The sequence below is a fragment of the Chiloscyllium punctatum genome, chromosome 26, assembly GCF_047496795.1.
Source record: "Chiloscyllium punctatum isolate Juve2018m chromosome 26, sChiPun1.3, whole genome shotgun sequence".
Taxonomy (NCBI): domain Eukaryota; kingdom Metazoa; phylum Chordata; class Chondrichthyes; order Orectolobiformes; family Hemiscylliidae; genus Chiloscyllium; species Chiloscyllium punctatum.
In genome coordinates, this window is record NC_092764.1 from 5,405,421 (window position 1) to 5,423,416 (window position 17,996).

Consider the following 17,996-nt stretch of genomic DNA (forward strand, 5'->3'; position numbering starts at 1 on the left):
GAAGGGTCATGGAAACAACCTCTACCATCTTTTCACCACATGGTAGGCCTTTGGAGAAAATGCGGAGGCATGGGATTGAAGGTGATTTAGCGATTTGGATTAGAAACTGGCTTTCTGTAAGAAGGCAGCGAGTTGTGGTTGATGGAAAATATTCAGCTTGGAGTCTGGTTACTAGTGGTGTGCCGCAAGGATCTGTTTTGGGACCACTGCTGTTTGTCATTTTTATAAATGACTTGGACGCAGGCATAGGTGGATGGGTTAGTAAGTTTGCAGATGACTCTAAAGTCGGTGGAGTAGTGGACAGTGTGGAAAATGTTACAGGTTGCAGGGGGCCTTGGATAAACTGCAGAATTGGGCTGAGAGGTGGCGAATGGAGTTCAGTGCAGTTAAATGTGAGGTGATTCACTTTGGGAAGAATAAGGCAGAGTAATGGGTCAATGGAAAGAGTCTTGATCGTGTGGATGTGCAGAGAGATCTTGGAGTCCATGTACATATCCCTGAAAGTTGCCACCCAGGTTGATAGTGCTGTTAAGAAGGCATATGCTGTATTAGGTTTTATTGGTAGAGGGACCGAGTTCCAGAGCCATGATGTCATGCTGCAACTATACAAAACACTGGTGTGGCAGCACTTGGAATATTGTGTACAGTTCTGGTCGCCCCGTTACAGGAAGGATGTGGAAGCATTGGAAAAGGTGCAGAGGAGATTTACCAGGATGTTGCCTGGTCTGGAGGGAAGGTCTTAGGCTGAGAGACTTGGGTCTGTTCCCACTGGAGAGAAGAAGGCTAAGAGGGGATTTAATAGAGACTTACAAGATGATCAGATAGGATAGACTGTGAGAGTCTTTTTCCTAGGATGATGATGTCAGCTTTTACGAGGGGGCATAACTACAACTTGAGGGGTGATAGATATAAGACAGATGTCAGAGGCAGGTTCTTTACTCAAATGCTTGGAATACCCTGCCTGCCAATGTAGTTAACTCAGCCACATTAGGGAAATTTAAACAATCCTTGCATAAGCACATGATGGGATAGTGTAGGGGGATGGGCTTAGATTAGTTCATAGGGTTGGCGCGGCGTCGAGGGCTGAAGGGCCTGTTCTGCGCTGTATTGTCCTGTGTTCTGTGGTGTGATGAGCCTGTCTTAAATTATTCTCCTCCCACTAAAACAATCACTCACCCACATTCAAACCGCTACAGAAAACACTATCAGATTCAGGAATTGAGTTCATGTGCTGTTTTTTAGAGGCAAGAGAAATATTACACATTTGTAACTGTATGTCGACTTGGCTTAGTGGTTTTGTCATTGTGGTTTATAATTTAGATTCTTGTGGTGTGGAATTGAGTTGTCTGGACTGAAATCTCAGTTACAGTCTGGTCTATCAGCTGCTTTCTTACAGGCAGTTACATTTTTTGTTTTGGTTTTTCTTGGTTTTGGAAAAATTGGCCAAGATTTTAATTCTTTCAAGGGGTCAATATTTCCCCTTGGGTATTTTTCCAATTTGCTGGTGAAGGTTCCTGTTCCACCACCCTTTCAGACAGCACACTCCAGATTATAACTGGCTGTGTAAAATAGCTTCCTGATGTTACCAATTACATTAAATCTCTCTCTCCTGGTTACAGAACCTCCTGCCACTGGAAACACTTTACAAACATAGTAACATATGAACTAGGAGACGCAGTAGACCTTTTGGCTCCTTGTGTTTGCTGATCATAGCTGATCTAATTGTGGCCTGAAATTCTGTTTCTTCTCTCCGACAGCCTTCGACTACTTTCGACCCTTAAAATTGCCTCAAAAATATTCTGACAAATTAAAGCTCAACAGCTATATGGAAGGTAAATGAGAAGTGTGGTCTTTCAATCCAAAGAAATGGAGTATGAAAATAAGCGTTTGGTATGCTTGCCTCGAATAGTAAGTGCATTGATTAAAGCAGTTGGAATGTCATGTTGCGGCAGAACAGGACATTGGTTAGACCACTTTTGGAATATTGAGTTCAAATCTGGTTGCTCTGCTATAGGGAAGATGTGAAACTTGAAAGGATTCAGAAAAGATTTACATGGTTGTTGAGCTATAGGGCTGGGGTTATTTTCATTGGAGCGCCAGAGGCTTAGGGGTTACCTTAGAGGTTTATAAACTCATGAGAGGCATGGATGGGGTAAATAGATGAGGTCTTTTCCCCATGGTAAGGGAGTCCAAAACGAAAGGGTATAGGTTTAAGGTGAGAGGAGAAAGATTTAAAAGAGACCTAAGGGGCAACCTTTCATGCAGAGGGTGGTGCATGTATGGAATGAGATGCCAAAGAAAATGGTGGAGGCTGGTACAATTACAACATTTTAAAAGGCATCTGGATGGATACATGAATAGGAATGGTTTAGAGGGATATGGGCAAAATGCTGGAAAATGGGACTAGATTATTTTAGGATATCTGTTCAGCATGAATGAGTTGGACCAAAGAATCTGCTTCCATGCTGTACATCTCTATGGTTATAGGACCATCCCTCAAGCAACTAAATCTGATTTTCCTGGACCTGGGGGTGGGGAGTGGTGCTGGTGAAATGGCATTAGGAGCACCATACACAAGACTCTGCTAACTGAAAGAGGCTGTTTACTTCGGACAAATTTTGGTGTAGGAACTATGAAAATGGCTCAACATGAGTAAGAGGCGTAGTCAATGCAGGCCAGGTCCACTGGTGTATAAAGTTTGGCTAGGTGTGTTGGTCCTGAACAAGCACAGAGACTATATGAAAGCTGTAAACTTGAAATGGTGCCAAAACAAAATGTGTCCAACTCCTCGACAGCCTTTGACTGTTCTGGAAACTGTGGGCTCTTCCTCTCCATCAAGTGTTGAAGGTATATAGGCCTCCGAATAGATCCAGAGGTGTAGAGGAAAGGATAGAAAGATCATTCTGGATAGGAGTGAGAGTAACAGGGTGGATGTTATGGGGGTCTTTGGAAAGTTAAATATTGACTGGAAATACCTGTATTATAGTTCGAGTACTTTAGATTGGTCAGTTTTTGTCCAATGTGTGCAGGAGGGTTTCCTGACACAGTCTGAAGACAGGCCAACAAGGGGCAAGGCCACATTGGATTTGGTACTGGGTAATGAACCTGGCCAGGTGTTAGATTTGGAGGTAGGTGAGCACTTCAGTGATAGTTACCACAATTCAGTTATGTTTACTTTAGCAATGGAAAAGGATAGGTATATACTGCAGGGCAAGAGTTATAACTGGGCAAAAGGCAATTAGGATGCGATTAGGCAAGATTTAGGATGCATAGGATGTGGAAGGAAACTGCAGGAGATGGACACAATTGAAATGTGGGGCTTATTCAAGGAACAGCTACTGAATGTCCTTGGTAAGTGTGATTTGGAGACGGCAGTGTTGGATTGGGGTGTACAAAGTTAAAAATCACACAACACCAGGTTATAGTCCTGAAAATGTGTTGCTGGAAAAGCGCAGCAGGTCAGGCTGCATTCAAGGAGCAGGAGAATCGACGTTTCGGGCATGAGCTCTTCTGCAGGAAGAAGGGCTCATGCCCGAAACGTCGATTCTCCTCCTTGGATGCTGCCTGACCTGCTGCGCTTTTCCAGCAACACATTTTCAGCTCTGATCTCCAGCATCTGCAGTCCTCACTTTCCCCATCAGGTTATAGTCCAACAGGTTTAATTTGAAGCACTAGCTTTTGGAATGACAATCACCTGATGGACTATAACCTGGTGTTGTGTGATTTTTAACTTGATAAGTATGTACCTGTCAGGCAGGGAAGAAGTGGTCGAGCAAGGGAACCATGGTTTACCAAGGAATTTGAAGAGGAAGAAGAAGGTTTATGTAAGGATTAGATTAGATTCTCTACAGTGTGGAAACAGGCCCTTCAGCCCAACAAGTCCACACTGCCCCTCCGAAGGGTAACCCACCCAGATCCATTCTCCTACCCTATATTTATCCCTGACTAATTCACCTAACTACTGTGGACAATTTAGCATGGCCAATTCACCTGACCTGCACATCTTTGGATTGTGGGAGGAAACCCACGCAGACACAGGGAGAATGTGCAAACTCCACACAGACAGTCACCCGAGGCTGGAATCGAACTCACGTCCCTGGTGCTGTGAGGCAGCAGTGCTAACCACTGTGCCACTGTGCTGTCTTTGTTATGTCATGGCTCAGTTAGGGCCTTTGAGAGTTACAGGTTAGCCAGAGAAAACCTAAAGAGAGTTAAGTAGAGCTAGGAGGGGACATGAGCAATCGTAAGCAGATAGAATCAAGGAAAACCCTAAAGCTTTCTATAGGTATGTCAGGAATTTAAAAAAAAAACTACAGTAAGATTAGAGCCAATCAAGGACAGTAGTGGGAAGTTGAAGAGGAGAAAGATGAATATTTTTCATTGTATTTTTCCAGTGTGAATACAAATGTTGTTGAGGAGAATACGGAGATACAGGCTACTGGATTGAGGTTCACAAGGAAAAGGTGTTAGAAATTCTGGAAAGTGTGAAAATAGATAAGCCCCCTGGGCTGGATGGGATTTATCCTGGAATTCTCGGAGAAGCCAGGGAGGAGATTGCAGAGCCTTTGGCTTTGACCTTTATGTTGTCATTGTCCATGGAATAGTAGCAGAAGATTAGAGGATAGCAAATTAGATTACTTAGTGTGGAAACAGGCCCTTCGGCCCAACAAGTCCACACCGACCCTCTGAAGAGCAACCCACCCAGACCCATTCCCCTACATTTACCCCTTCACCTAACACTATGTTAGGTGTTGGAAGAGGTTGTAAGAGATTAGGATTTATAATCATCAAGAAAGGAATAAATTGACTAGGGATAGTCAACATGATTTTGTGAAGGGTAGATTGTGCCAATAGATACTGGCTTACCAACAGGTGGCGATAGACCTGACCCCACAACTGGAGAACCAAATCACAGCCTTACTCAAAAATCTTCAGAAATTTGGAGAATTAAACAAGACAGACTTTAAAAAAATGAAACCAGATGGATCTAACACACCACACTTCTACGGGTTACCCAAAATTCCCAAATCAAGAGCCCTCCTCTCACCAGTAGTCTTGCTACCTAGAACGCCACTGCACAGATTATTCAAGGAACTACACTAAAGACTAAAATACATAGTAGAAGACTCATGCCACTCCATTCTCTCCTCCCAAGAATTCCTGAACACTATCAAAGACACCTAGATCGAAGAGCATGAAATATTGGTCTCCTTTGGCGTAACAGCCCTATTCACATCTATCAACATCAACCTGGCCAAGGAAACACTGACTACAGTATTAGAAGAACCAAAGATACACACACTCCAAAAACTGTCAACTTCAGCAGCAAGGACAATATCGGCAGCTAGTGGACCTATGCTTTACCACCCACTGCACTTTCAATAACAAAACCTACAGACAAACCAACCAAACACCCATGAGATCCCTAATATCAGGATTCTTAATAGAGCCAGCAATGCAGAGACTTGAACAAATAGCTCTGCCAACAATCCAACCCAAACTTTGGGTTCACTACATGGATGACACCTTTGTCATCACTAAATGAAACAAGTTAGAGGAAACACATTAAAGAAGTGAAACTATCACTGTATTCTAACAGATGGAAGGCTTAACAGACAAGCAATTTTTCAATGTGTAATTTCAGTTACATCACACTGTAGATTTTTGCTATAAAGTCTATGTTAGGACTGAGCCCTCCACTATCACCTGATGAAGGAACGTCGCTCCGAAAGCTAGTGTGCTTCTAATTAAACCTGTTGGACTATAACCTGGTGTTGTGTGATTTTTAACTTTGTACACCCAGTTCAACACCAGCATCTCCAAATCGCAACGGTAGTAGACTTGCCAACTTTAAGGGCATTTAAATGGGCATTGGATAAACATATGGATGAAAATGGAATAGTGTAGTTTAGATGGGCTTTAGATTGGTTTCACAGGTCGGTGCAACACAGAGGGCCAAAGGGCCTGTATTGAGCTGTAATGTTCTATGTATCTTGGAATCTGAGATGGGCAAGGTAGATGCCACCGCCTTGATGCCTTGTCTTGCTTGAAGACGAGGATGAAGAAAGCTATTGTGTGTTACACGTCACCTCTATAAGAGGCAGGGTTGGTCCTAACATGCTCCAGGAGGAACAAAAAAAAGAACCGGCCTGTGTCCTCTGACTCGGAGGTGAAGGGATGCAGCAATTGTAATGAAGTCAGTCCGGTGGACATCATAGAATGAGCTCCCCAATTGGGTCTGTTAATCAGGGAGTCCTGACTGACAGATAAGAGCAAGAGTGTCAGATATTCTGTTCCCTCTGAGCGCTGGATCTGTGTCAAGGACTCCCATATGCAAATAAAAGGGGACTTGGTGATGGGATATCGGCCTTTGTGGAGTTATTTCAGATTTGGCGGAGAGTGACATAGATTCAGTCCCTTTTAACCCTAATTTCTGTCTTAGCAAGAAGACTTTATTCACTTTTTTAACATCTCAAAATGTTTCACAGACGTGCTATTGAATAAAATTTGACACTGAACCACTTTAGCTATTAGAGCAGGTGACCAGAATTGGTCAGAGAAGTGGAATTCAGCTTTGTCCATATTTGGACCAAACCTGTACTGACGTCTCAAGTAGTCAGCTATTAGTGACACCTTCCATCAGTTTGGTGACCAAGATTAGATTGATAGGGCAGTAATTGGTCAGGTTCTGCCCTTTGCAGGCAGGGTATAACTGGGCACTTTCCACTTTGGTTGATTGTTTTGATGTTGTATGAAGACTGGGCTCCCCACCATTAAAAGTGAGTCTGCTCTTAGAATTGCCTCCCTGTTTAATCATGTAATTGTCCACTACCATTTACAACTGGATATGGCAGAACTGCAGAACTTTGATATGATCTGTTGGCTGTGGGTTTGTTTGGTTTGTTTGTTGCATTAGTAAAATAGATCTATTCTACCTCTTTCCTGTGTGGTTGCATTGGTTTTCTGGGGTTTCCCAAGTTCTGAGCTGAAACTGCTCCAGTGGTACTTTGCAATTAAGGTACAGAAACTCTGGTTATAAAAATGATTTACCAGTTGTATTGATCCTCTTGGCATGGATTTCTTTTTCAGAAAGGAATCAAGAGCTCTCTTATTCCTTCAACAAAAGTCAACCTCTGTGTATGTTTCCTTTTCATTATTTGAGTGAAACTCATCAACTTGCTGTTTATGAGGCTGATTAATGGCAAATTAGATTTGCATGTTGATGAATGCAGTTGTATATGAAATGAACACTGATCTTCTCATTATCAAGAAACAGATGGCTTACTTGGGACTCGAGCTTAATGCTGGCTGACTAAATGTTATTTTCCTTGTCAGCTTACTAACCACAAGATGAATTTTGCTGAGACCTTAATCTTTTCATGGTTTGTTGACACTTTGCCTCTTTCCAGAGTGTTTTGGTACATTTGTAATGTTGATAATGTTATATGAATACATTTGCATTTCTTTGTTTTCCTTCTGGAAGTTAGTCTTGCTTGGGTATTATTTCTCAGGCAAACTTTTTGGGTATAATTTGTCATTTGTTACAGCTCCGTTAGCTCAGTCTTGACACAATATCCACTACTGCTATTGGTTTCAGGATAAAGGACTGAAACTTAAACCACTTCTCTCTCTTGGATTGTTCTTGTATTTATTCTTGAAATATTGTAACATGACGTTGGCATGGTTGAATTTATGCTAACCTGTGGTTGTTCTTTTTCACAGTTATCAGGTAACCACACTCTGCAGGATTGGACTTCCGTGGTCATTTTAGGCAGGTTCTCTTCCCTGGCAGTGAACAGATGGATTTTCATGATAGCCATTTTCTTTGGCTGCTGTTCTCATACATAACTTGATATATTTCATTTCATAGCTTTTACAGTTAAGAAATTCTCATATTTCAGTAGCATCTCTCACGATTGTTTTTTAAAAGTAGCCAGTTAAGACTTTTGAAGTGTAGGCCTTATAATGTATGAAATGTGATGATATTGTGTCCAGCAAGCTCCTACACTGGCAGTTTGATGACCAGATAGTTAGAACTTTTTTTAGGTGTTGGTCAAGGGATAAATGTTTGCTAAAAGAACATAGAACAGTACTGCACATGAGCAGGTCCTTTGGCCTACCATGTTGGTGCTGACCTCTGCTGTTCTAAACTAGTCCCATCTGCCTGTACGTGGTCCGTATCCTATTCCTTGCCAATTCATGTGTTTGTCTAAATGTCTTTCAAACATTACTATTGCCCAACTTCCCTGGGCAGTGCAATCTAGGCATCTGCTCCTTTTGTGTAAACATCTCCTATATGACTACCCATCCTATCTGCGACACTCATAATTTTATATATTTTTATCAGGTCACTTGTCAGACTCCATTCTAGTGAAAATAATTGAAGTTTCTTGAACCTCTCCTTATAGCTAATACACTGCAATCCAAGCAACATCCTGGTAAATTTATTAATGTGACCTAACTAAAGTTTTGTACAGCTGCAGCATAACTTGCCAATTTTTATACTCAATGCGCTGACCAACAAAGGCAGGCATGCTGTTTGCCACCTGATCCACTTGTGTTGCCACTTTGAGTGAGCAATGGACTTGGACCCCAAGATCCCTCTGTATAATCAATGCTCCTGAGGGTCCTGTCATTTACTGTATACTTTCCTCTTGTAATTGACCTCCCAAAATGCATCAGCTCAAATTTGTCCAGATTAAAACTACATCTGCCATTCCTCTGTCCAAACTTCCAACTGACCTGTATCCTGCTGTATCCTTTGGCAACTTTTTCATTATCCACAACTCCACCAACTTTCATGTCATCTGCAAAATTACTTATCAGACCACCTACATTTTCATGCAGATCTGTGTTATATGACTTGTGTATCACACATGCACACAGTCACTAGTGGTGTTTTGAAGGATCAGTTCTCGCTCTCTTGCATGCTCGCTCTCTTTTGCTCTTGCTTGCTTTCTATATCCACATTATAGGGATTCTAAGGTAAATATGAGAGAGAGGGCACTATTCCATGATGTGCCCTGCCACAACTGCCAATGACCAATTTTGTATCCAACTTGCTGACTTTCTATGGATTCTATGTGACTTAATCCTCTGGACCAGCCTAGCATGAGGGACCCTGTCATGTGCTTTAGAACAGTGAAGACTCCCTAGTTCTTGCTGTTATCATGTCGAGGAGGTGAAAACACCATCTCTGACCGTGCAGCATGAAGGCAGTGCTGGCACCAAGAGTGTTAGCTTTGGTGATAAGATCTTGACTTTGAATTCAAATTTAAAACCATATCAAAGGTATATGAGCCTTGGTGCTGTGAGGATCCTTCAAAGTGGGGTCATGGAATAGTTTGTAAGTTTACATTCTTTTGATGTGAACATTACTGGCAAGGGCAATATTTCTAGACCATTTCAACCTGCAGTTGATTGATTGACTAGTGCTGTGAAGAGTGTGGACTCACATCAGCCAGATAGAATCCTCTGCTTTTTGCAAATTTAGAAATGTCTGAAAATTTGTAAACATTAGGCTCTGTAAAAGTGACTACACAGTTCTCAGGTTGTTATGAAAACACTATGTCTTTTATGAAACATGCCTTTCTTCAGTTTGGGTCTATTGTAACTCTTTTCCCACATTGGCATGGTTAACTCTTGCCTTGAAACAAGATACTTAGTTGTAACAAATTCCTTAGAAATAAATTGTTCAGGAAGGAAGTCTACCACTAATGACTTGGGGAAATTAGGGATGAGCAACGAACGCTGACCTTATTAGTGAAATCTACATCCTAAGAAAGAGTAACAAAACATGTTGAAGTGTGCAGGTTGGATGGTGAACCCTTATTTTCCAGTAAATCTATAGCCGTGATCTTCAGCATGTTCATGGTGGGAGATAGTCCTACTCAGTGTTTTAAACTGTAAATCAGTCTAAATAAATTAACCATTTCAACACTTCATATAGGTTGGGACTCTGGTTTAGTCTCGTGTCTAACATAACATGAGTGTTACAGGAAAACCCTATTTCCACTGGGGAAATCCCTCAGGGCCATAATGTTCCCTTAAATGAAAGTGCTTATGTATATGCCATTGAGAACATTGAGTTTTTGTAAACCTTGTTACCAAATTGTTAATTTTGGTAATAAAATGTTTTTGATCCAAGCTACCAACTGAATTTCTTCCATTTTATTCAGAAAACTGCTACACAGATGACTGTTTCAAGGGAAATTAATGTTACCTGAAAATTTAAGTGGGGATTATATGGTGAGATATAAAAAGTGAAGTCTGGACAGAAAAGCAAATTGATGGTTCAGCTTTTCCAAAAAACAGGAGTTCTCCCTTAAACCTCAAATTATAATATCTAACTGTTTGTGCAAAGATCATGGGATTTTGCTTTTAGCTTTTGACCTTGCCTCTCCTTGTTCTATTCTTACACATTACATGATCACCACCTTTGAGTCCTGGTTAAGCAAAACCTCAAATTGAAACAAGTTTGTCCTTGTTCACCAATTTCTGTATGGCTTCATCTGTGTGTCTCTCTGTTACCTCCTACAAGTTATTTGTTCTCCTTCCATTTTGGCCTCTTGAACATCTTCAGTTTCAATTGCTGTACCATCAGTGGCCCGACCTTCAGCTGTCAAGGGCCTAAGCTCTGGAATTCCCTCTGCAAACTGCTCTACCCGACTATTTCTTTCCTACTTTAAGATGTTCCTTAAAACCTATCTGCCCAAACACACCTTTGTGCTTTATTTGGTGACATTTCTTGGAAGCACCCTGGACATTTTGCTACATTAATAGTGCTATATCAATGCAAGTTTTTGTTGGTTTGAATAAGTCTAGGAGTGAATGGTGACTATGTCAGCATATTCACATACCCACCACTGCAGAAATATTCGGTCTAGTTGGTGACTTGGAACACCCTATTGTGGGCAATGTTTGGCTGTATGCTGCATGTGCAGATTTTTTCCCCTGAGCTGCCTGTTTGTATTGTCTGCCTGTTCTGATAAATTCATGGAATAGTTTAGAAAAAAATGCTGAGATACAAGACCTCCTTGTTTGACTTGTTTATCATCTCTCAGTGAGCATTGTTCACTGACAGTGAACCATTTATCCTCTTGATATCAATTCAGAATTTCAATTTATTTGATGACAGCACGAGTTTGATTCCATTACTTACTACAAGGAAGAGAAAATATCTCTTTAAAACATGTGGATTTTCATGCAGATTGTCCACTTACTTTGCTAATCTCAGCTACTGGAGTTGATGCAGCCCATTTTACATCTCTGTATTATTGCAATTGTTTTCATGCAAGCTAGATAGTCATTAACAAATCCAAAGAGGAAATTAGAGAAAGATCTTTACTCAAATAGTGGTTAGAATGTGAAACACGCAATCACATGGAGTGATTAACTTGAAAACAAATGTACATAAAGGGGAAGCTAAATAATTACATCAGGAAGAAATGAATGCAAGGATCTTTTGAAAGTATGTGATGGAGCTTGTGTGAAACATCAACACGGCATTAGACTTGTTTTGCTGTTTGCATGGTGCAAGCTCCTTTTCTGTGCCATTCTTTGTTGAAGTTAATGAAAGATTAGGTGCTGCAAGGAGATGAGTGAGTTGAAGATAAAATGATTCTTGTGATTAGGATTGTGCAAAGCAGCAAGAAGTTGTATTGGTGTGACATGTTGTGGGGAAATCAGGAAAGTGGGTGAACAAAATGCAGGGCAGTTATTCACCGGTTTGAAACAAAATTAGAAAATCTTGTATCTTTGTTTTGTTTAGCTTAGGACTTTTATAATGGTACTATTGTTGTTTGGATTCTGAGAGATTGAAGTCCATGAATGTTTGGAGTACTAAAGCTCCTTTTTTTTTCCAGAGGCTTAGATTGTGTACCATTTCTTGTAGTCTGAGACTGCTAATGTACTGAAAGAACCTTAAGCCAGGTCTCCTGGAATCTGAAGTAAAATGTGTTGGAAAGACTATGAGCTAAGTCAGCTGTTGAGCAACCTACTTCTAGGGCTTTAGTGCTTCTCTGATCTGGGAAATATCCAAAGCTGCTTACAGAGAACACACTGGAGCTCAGCAGATGTCTTTAAACAGTTGGGTCTTCACAAAACCTGACAGCTTTGTGATCGCTTTACTGAAAACAACAGTTTTAAATTTCAAATTTCAGATGCTCAAGTTGCTGAATCCCAGTGGTGAAATTTGAATCAGTACTGTTTATGTTCTTAGTTCCACTCTTTCAATCAACAGTCTTGTAACATAGTCATTGCAGCATCATACTTGCAAGTTTGGTCTGTGGCAGTTTGATGCAATTGAGTGGCTTATTTGGCCATTTCAAATGGCAGTTAAGAGTCAGCCAAATTGCTGTTGGCCTCGATGTCACAAGGATGGTAGATTCATTCCCTGAGCATTGGAGAAACTAAGGAGTTTTTACAGTAGATCACCATTGCTGAATCTAGTTTCCATTTCCAAATTTATTGATTGAACTTATTGAGTATAAAATATAACAGCTGCCGCTGCAGGATTTGAGTGAATCCATGTCCCTAAAACATTAGTCCAGGCCTCTGGGTTACTAATCCAGTGACAATTCCACTGCTTCATGTCTATCATTTGACTCATCTACACATCAACTCCAATAGGCCAATGTCGCAATTAATTAACAAAAGCCTATTGATTTGTCGGTGCCTTTTTTTCATTCTTGTGACGTGGGCATCAGTAGCAAGGTCAGCATTTAGTTTTCATCCCAAGCTTCGTTCAGAGTTGTGAATAATTTCTTGAACAGTCAGTATGAGGTTTGATTCCATTGATTCTCTTGCTAGAGCACTCAGAGGGCAGTTAATAGTTGACAGCATTGCTGGGGGACTGGACTCGCATGCAAACTGTACACACATGATTTTAGCTGCCTGTATTGTGCAAATGTTTAATTTCTGGTCTGTGCACCCCTTTTCCCTCCTGTTATTATTAGGATAAGATCTATGTCTGGACTAAGAGCAGAAATCTGTTCAAATAGTTTCTATGAGAGCATTTGCTGTTTTGATACTGTGGAATTCAACTTGGAATGTAAATTGAGCAAATTCACAGCATGAGGAGCCTGAGATGCTCCATAACTACCACATAAGAATTTTTAGGAACATAAAAGGGCTGTTTAAGGCTAAACAGGCCATCCTTCAATTGCATTGTTAATTTGTACTTCTATTAGCTAGCAGATAGAAGTTTTATTTTATTGGTGTGTATGTCGGATGTTTAGTTTTTCAAATGATTACTTTGAAAAATTGGTTGCACTCTGAATTTGTTTTTAAGGGATACTGATGCTGAGAGGAGCTATTTCACTGTTGCATTCCACTGTGATTTCATTTGCTATTTTAGTCCTCGTGACAAGTTAATACCTTTTGAAGAGGGGCTAATGGTTTTAGAGAATAATCACATTGAGGATTTAATAATCAAAGCTGTTGTGACTGCTGGACTGGGTGAGTGCTACAGTAAACATAAGCTGTTGTGACTGGTGTGTTGATATTTAGACTATGTTAAGGCAATTTGCAAATGCTAATGCACTGCAAGTATATTTTTTAACGTACGTACAGATGTTTCAAGTGCTATCAGCCACAGTTTGAACAGTTTAATAATGAAGTTAACTTTTTATTTGCTTTATTTTTCCCACTTTTTCTAGAGCTGCATCTCCTTTTTTTGACTTGCAAATCAGAGTGTCTACCTCTTTCACCTTTTTCAAAATGGCTAGTTAGTCCTGTGAAAACGTGGACTGTGAATGTTGTTGTTGTCAGGCTATTTGACAGACTACTAAAGATTGAGACAGGTGTCAAGAGTGTGGGCCAACATTGTCCCCACTGATTCAGGGACCAGTTCTGGCAGTTATAGTTTATCAGGGCTAAATTCCTATTTCTCCCCTCCCCAGCTTCCTAATCCAGAGGACAGTTTTAATGTCCTGTTGCTGTTTTATCCGTTTTATTGGTCAGCAATCTGTACAGAGCAAACAGCAACACTGACCTTCTTACTTAGATGAATATACTCATATGATGTAGCATTTTGCTGAGGTCACTTGGGAGGTCTGAATGATGTCATAGAGATGTACAGCATGGAAACAGACCCTTCGGTCCAACCCGTCCATGCCGACCAGATATCCCAACCCAATCTAGTCCCACCTGCCAGCACCCAACCTATATCCCTCCAAACACTTCCAATTCATATACCCATCCAAGTGCCTTTTAAATGTTGCATTTGTACCAGCCTTCACCACTTCCTCTGGCAGCTCATTCCATACATGTACCACCCTCTGTGTGAAAAAGTTGCCCCTTAGGTCTCTTTTTTTTTATATCTTTCCCCTCTCACCCTAAACCTATGCCCTCTAGTCCTGGACTCCCCCCACCTCAGGGAAAAAACTTTGTCTGTTTACCCTATCCATGCCCCTCACAATTTTGTAAACCTCTGTAAGGTCACCCCTCAGTCTCCAGCACTCCAGAGAAAATAGTCCCAGCCTGTTCAGCCTCTCCCTATAGCTCAAATCCTCCAACCCTGACAACATCCTTGTAAATCTTATCTGAACCCTTTCAAGTTTCACAACATCTTTCCGATAGGAAGGAGACCAGACTTGCACACAATATTCCAAGAGTGGCCTAACCAATGACCTGTACAGCCGCAACATGACCCCCGAACTCCTGTACTCGATACTCTGACCAATAAAGGAAAGCATACCAAATGCCGCCTTCACAATCCTATCTACTTGCAACTCCACTTTCAAGGAGCTATGAACCTGCACTCCAAGGTCTCTTTGTTCAGCAACACTCCCTAGGACCTTACCATTGAGTGTATAAGTCCTGCTAACATTTGCTTTCCCAAAATGCAGCACCTCTCATTTATCTGAATTAAACTCCATCTGCCAGTCCTCAGCCCATTGGCCCATCTGGTCAAGATCTGTACCTCTTATGCTCGCATCCAAATCATTTATGTACATGACAAAAAGTAGAGGACCCAGCACCGATCCTTGTGGCACTCCACTGGTCACAGGCCTCCAGTCTGAAAAACAACTCTCCACCACCACCCTCTGTCTTCTACCTTTGATCCTGGATTAGTGGTGCTGGAAGAGCACAGCAGTTCAGGCAGCATCCAAGGAGCAGAGATTTCGCTGCTCCTTGGATGCTGCATGAACTGCTGTGCTCTTCCAGAACCACTAATCCAGAATCTGGTTTCCAGCATCTGCAGTCATTGTTTTTACCTTCTACCTTTTGAGCCAATTCTGTATCCAAATGGCTAGTTCTCCCTTTATTCCGTGAAATCTAACTTTGCTAACCAGTCTCCCATGGGGATCCTTGTCAAATGCCTTCCTGAAGTCCATATAGATCACATCTACTGCTCTGCCCTCATCAATCCTCTTTGTTACTTCTTCAAAAAGCTCAATCAAGTTTGTGAGACATGATTTCCCACACACAAAGCCATGCTGACTATCCCTAATCAACCCTTGTCTTTCCAAATACTTGTACATCCTGTCCCTCAGGATTCCCTACAACAAATTGCCTACCACCGACGTCGGGCTCACTGGTCTATAGTTCCCTGGCTTGTCTTTACTACCCTTCTTAAAGAGTGGCACCACGTTGGCCAACCTCCAGTCTTCCAGCCCCTCTCCTGTGACTATTGATGATACAAGTATCTCATCAAGAGGCCCAGCAATTACTTACTGCCACAGGACTTGGAAAGAAACATTCTATCTCTCCTCACATCTGTCTTTAAAAACCTAATAATATCCAGCAAGGCACTGAGTTAGTTAGCTGGCATGTTTTTTTATCCTATCTTCATGAATTTTATGGAATAGAGACGGTTTTGTCCATTAATCTGTATCTGCCTTTGCCGCCTTGATCTGTTTCTCCAGAAATCATAGAATCATAGAATGATAGAGAGGTACAGCAAGGAAACAGACTGTTATTTTGGTCCACTAGTCCTTCCTGATCAGATATCCTAAATTAATCTAGTCCCATTCACTAGCACTTGGCTCATATCCCTCTAAACCCTTTCTATTCAAATACCCATCCAGATGCCTTTTAAATGTTGTAATTGTACCAACCTCCACCACTTCCTCTGGCAGCTCATTCCATACACGCACCACCTTCTGTGTGAAAAAGTTCCCCTTATGGTCCCTATTAAGTCATTCCCCTCTCACCCTAAATATATGCCCTCTAATTCTGGATTCTCCCAGTTGTGTTCAGAGAGAAGTTCAATGTGGATAAATGTGAGGTTTTGCGTTTTGGTAAGCAAGGGTAGGGTTTATATAGTTAATAGTAGGGCCCTTGACTAGTGTTGTAGAACAGAGAGACCTAGGGGTCCAGATACATAATATTTTGAAGTTTGCGTTGCATATAGACAGTTTGGTTAAAAAGGCGTTTGGCATGCTTGCCTTCATTGCTCAGTAGTATTGAGTATAGGAGTTGGGACGTCTTGTTGAGGTTGTGCAGGACATTGGTGAGGCCTCTTCTGGAATACTGTTTCCAGTTCTGGTCACCCAGTTGTAGAAAGAATATTATTAAGCTGGAGAGGGTTCAGCAGAGATCTAAGTTATAAAAAGCTAGATAGGCTGGGATTTTTTGTCATTGGACGTTAGGTTGAGACACGATCTGATAGCAGTTTACAAAATAATGAGAAGTATAAGTACAATTAATGGTAGTTGTCGTTTCCCTAGGATAGGGGAGTTCAAGACTAGGGAGCAAATGTTTAATGAAACTTTTTACACAGGTGGTTTGTGTGTGAAATGAACTTCCTGAAAAAGTAGTGGATATGGGTACAATTACAATGTTTAAATGACATTTTCAGCACCTGTCCTGTGACTATCGATGATACAAATATCTCATCAAGAGGTCCAGCAATCTTTGTATAGATACATGAATAGGATAGGTTTGGAGGTATATGGATTAGTGGTGCTGGAAGAGCACAGCAGTTCAGGCAACATCCAAGGAGCAGCGAAATCGACGTTTCGGGCAAAAGCCCTTCATCAGGAATAGAGGCAGAGAGCCTGAAGCGTGGGGAGAGATAAGCATGAGGAGGGTGGGGGTGGGGAGAAAGTAGCATAGATGACCTGGGAGTTGCAGTGGGAGAGGGACTCCCTGAGATTCTTGTAGAGAGGAGGAAAACTTCTTCAAGGCAGGCATCCTTGCAAGAAGATTTGCAGTAGGGTTAAAATCAGTGAGGTAAAAACAATGACTGCAGATGATGGAAACCAGATTCTGGATTAGCATCCTTGGATACTGCCTGAACTGCTGTGCTCTTCCAGCACCACTAATCCAGAATCTGGTTTCCAGCATCTGCAGTCATTGTTTTTACCTTGGAGGTATATGGGCCAGGAACAGGCAGATGGGACTCATTTAATTTTGGATTATTTTTGGCATGGACTCTTGGATGGAAGGGTTTGTTTCCTTGCTGTATAACTCTATCACTCTATGCCAATGACTTAAAGGGAAGTAAATTATTCCGATACTAGTTCAATTGTTCTTTTGTCTTGATGCCCAAATGTTTCAATCATGAGGTGGTTGTCGGTTAGTTTAAAAATAATCATAGTCTGTCTCCTGATACAACATTCCTTCCCCTGAGCCCAACTCTCAATCCATTCCCGAGCACTGCAATCCAGCCTTGGAACTAATTGTTGCTATCAAAGATGCTGTTGTTGTTGCTGCATAATCATTCAGTTAGAATGCTTAATGACTTTTAATCCATTGTTCAGATAATTATTCCAGAATAGAAAGATCAGAACGTTAAGGGAATTAGTTTGAATAGAAAACACACAGTTTTTATAGACAACTGTTTTAATTATGCCCATTTCATGACTGTGGGTCTCAACTGGGCACTTAGGTCTCCCTGCGCACCTCATCATTAAAAGAGAAAAGGCTTACATTTACAAAGTGCATTTTGCAAGTTCAGAATGACTGAAATTATTTTAAGTGTAGTCATTGTTGTAATGTAGGGTACACAGCAAGCTTCCACACAGCAATCTGGTAAAATACTGGCTCAT

At 41.3% G+C, this 17,996-nt stretch overlaps 1 protein-coding gene across 3 annotated transcripts in view; it reads left to right on the forward strand.

Moving 5' to 3' along the window:
* Positions 1-17,996, forward strand: part of garre1 (granule associated Rac and RHOG effector 1) — a 209,059-nt gene that overhangs the window by 53,833 nt on the left and 137,230 nt on the right. The window lies entirely within an intron of this gene.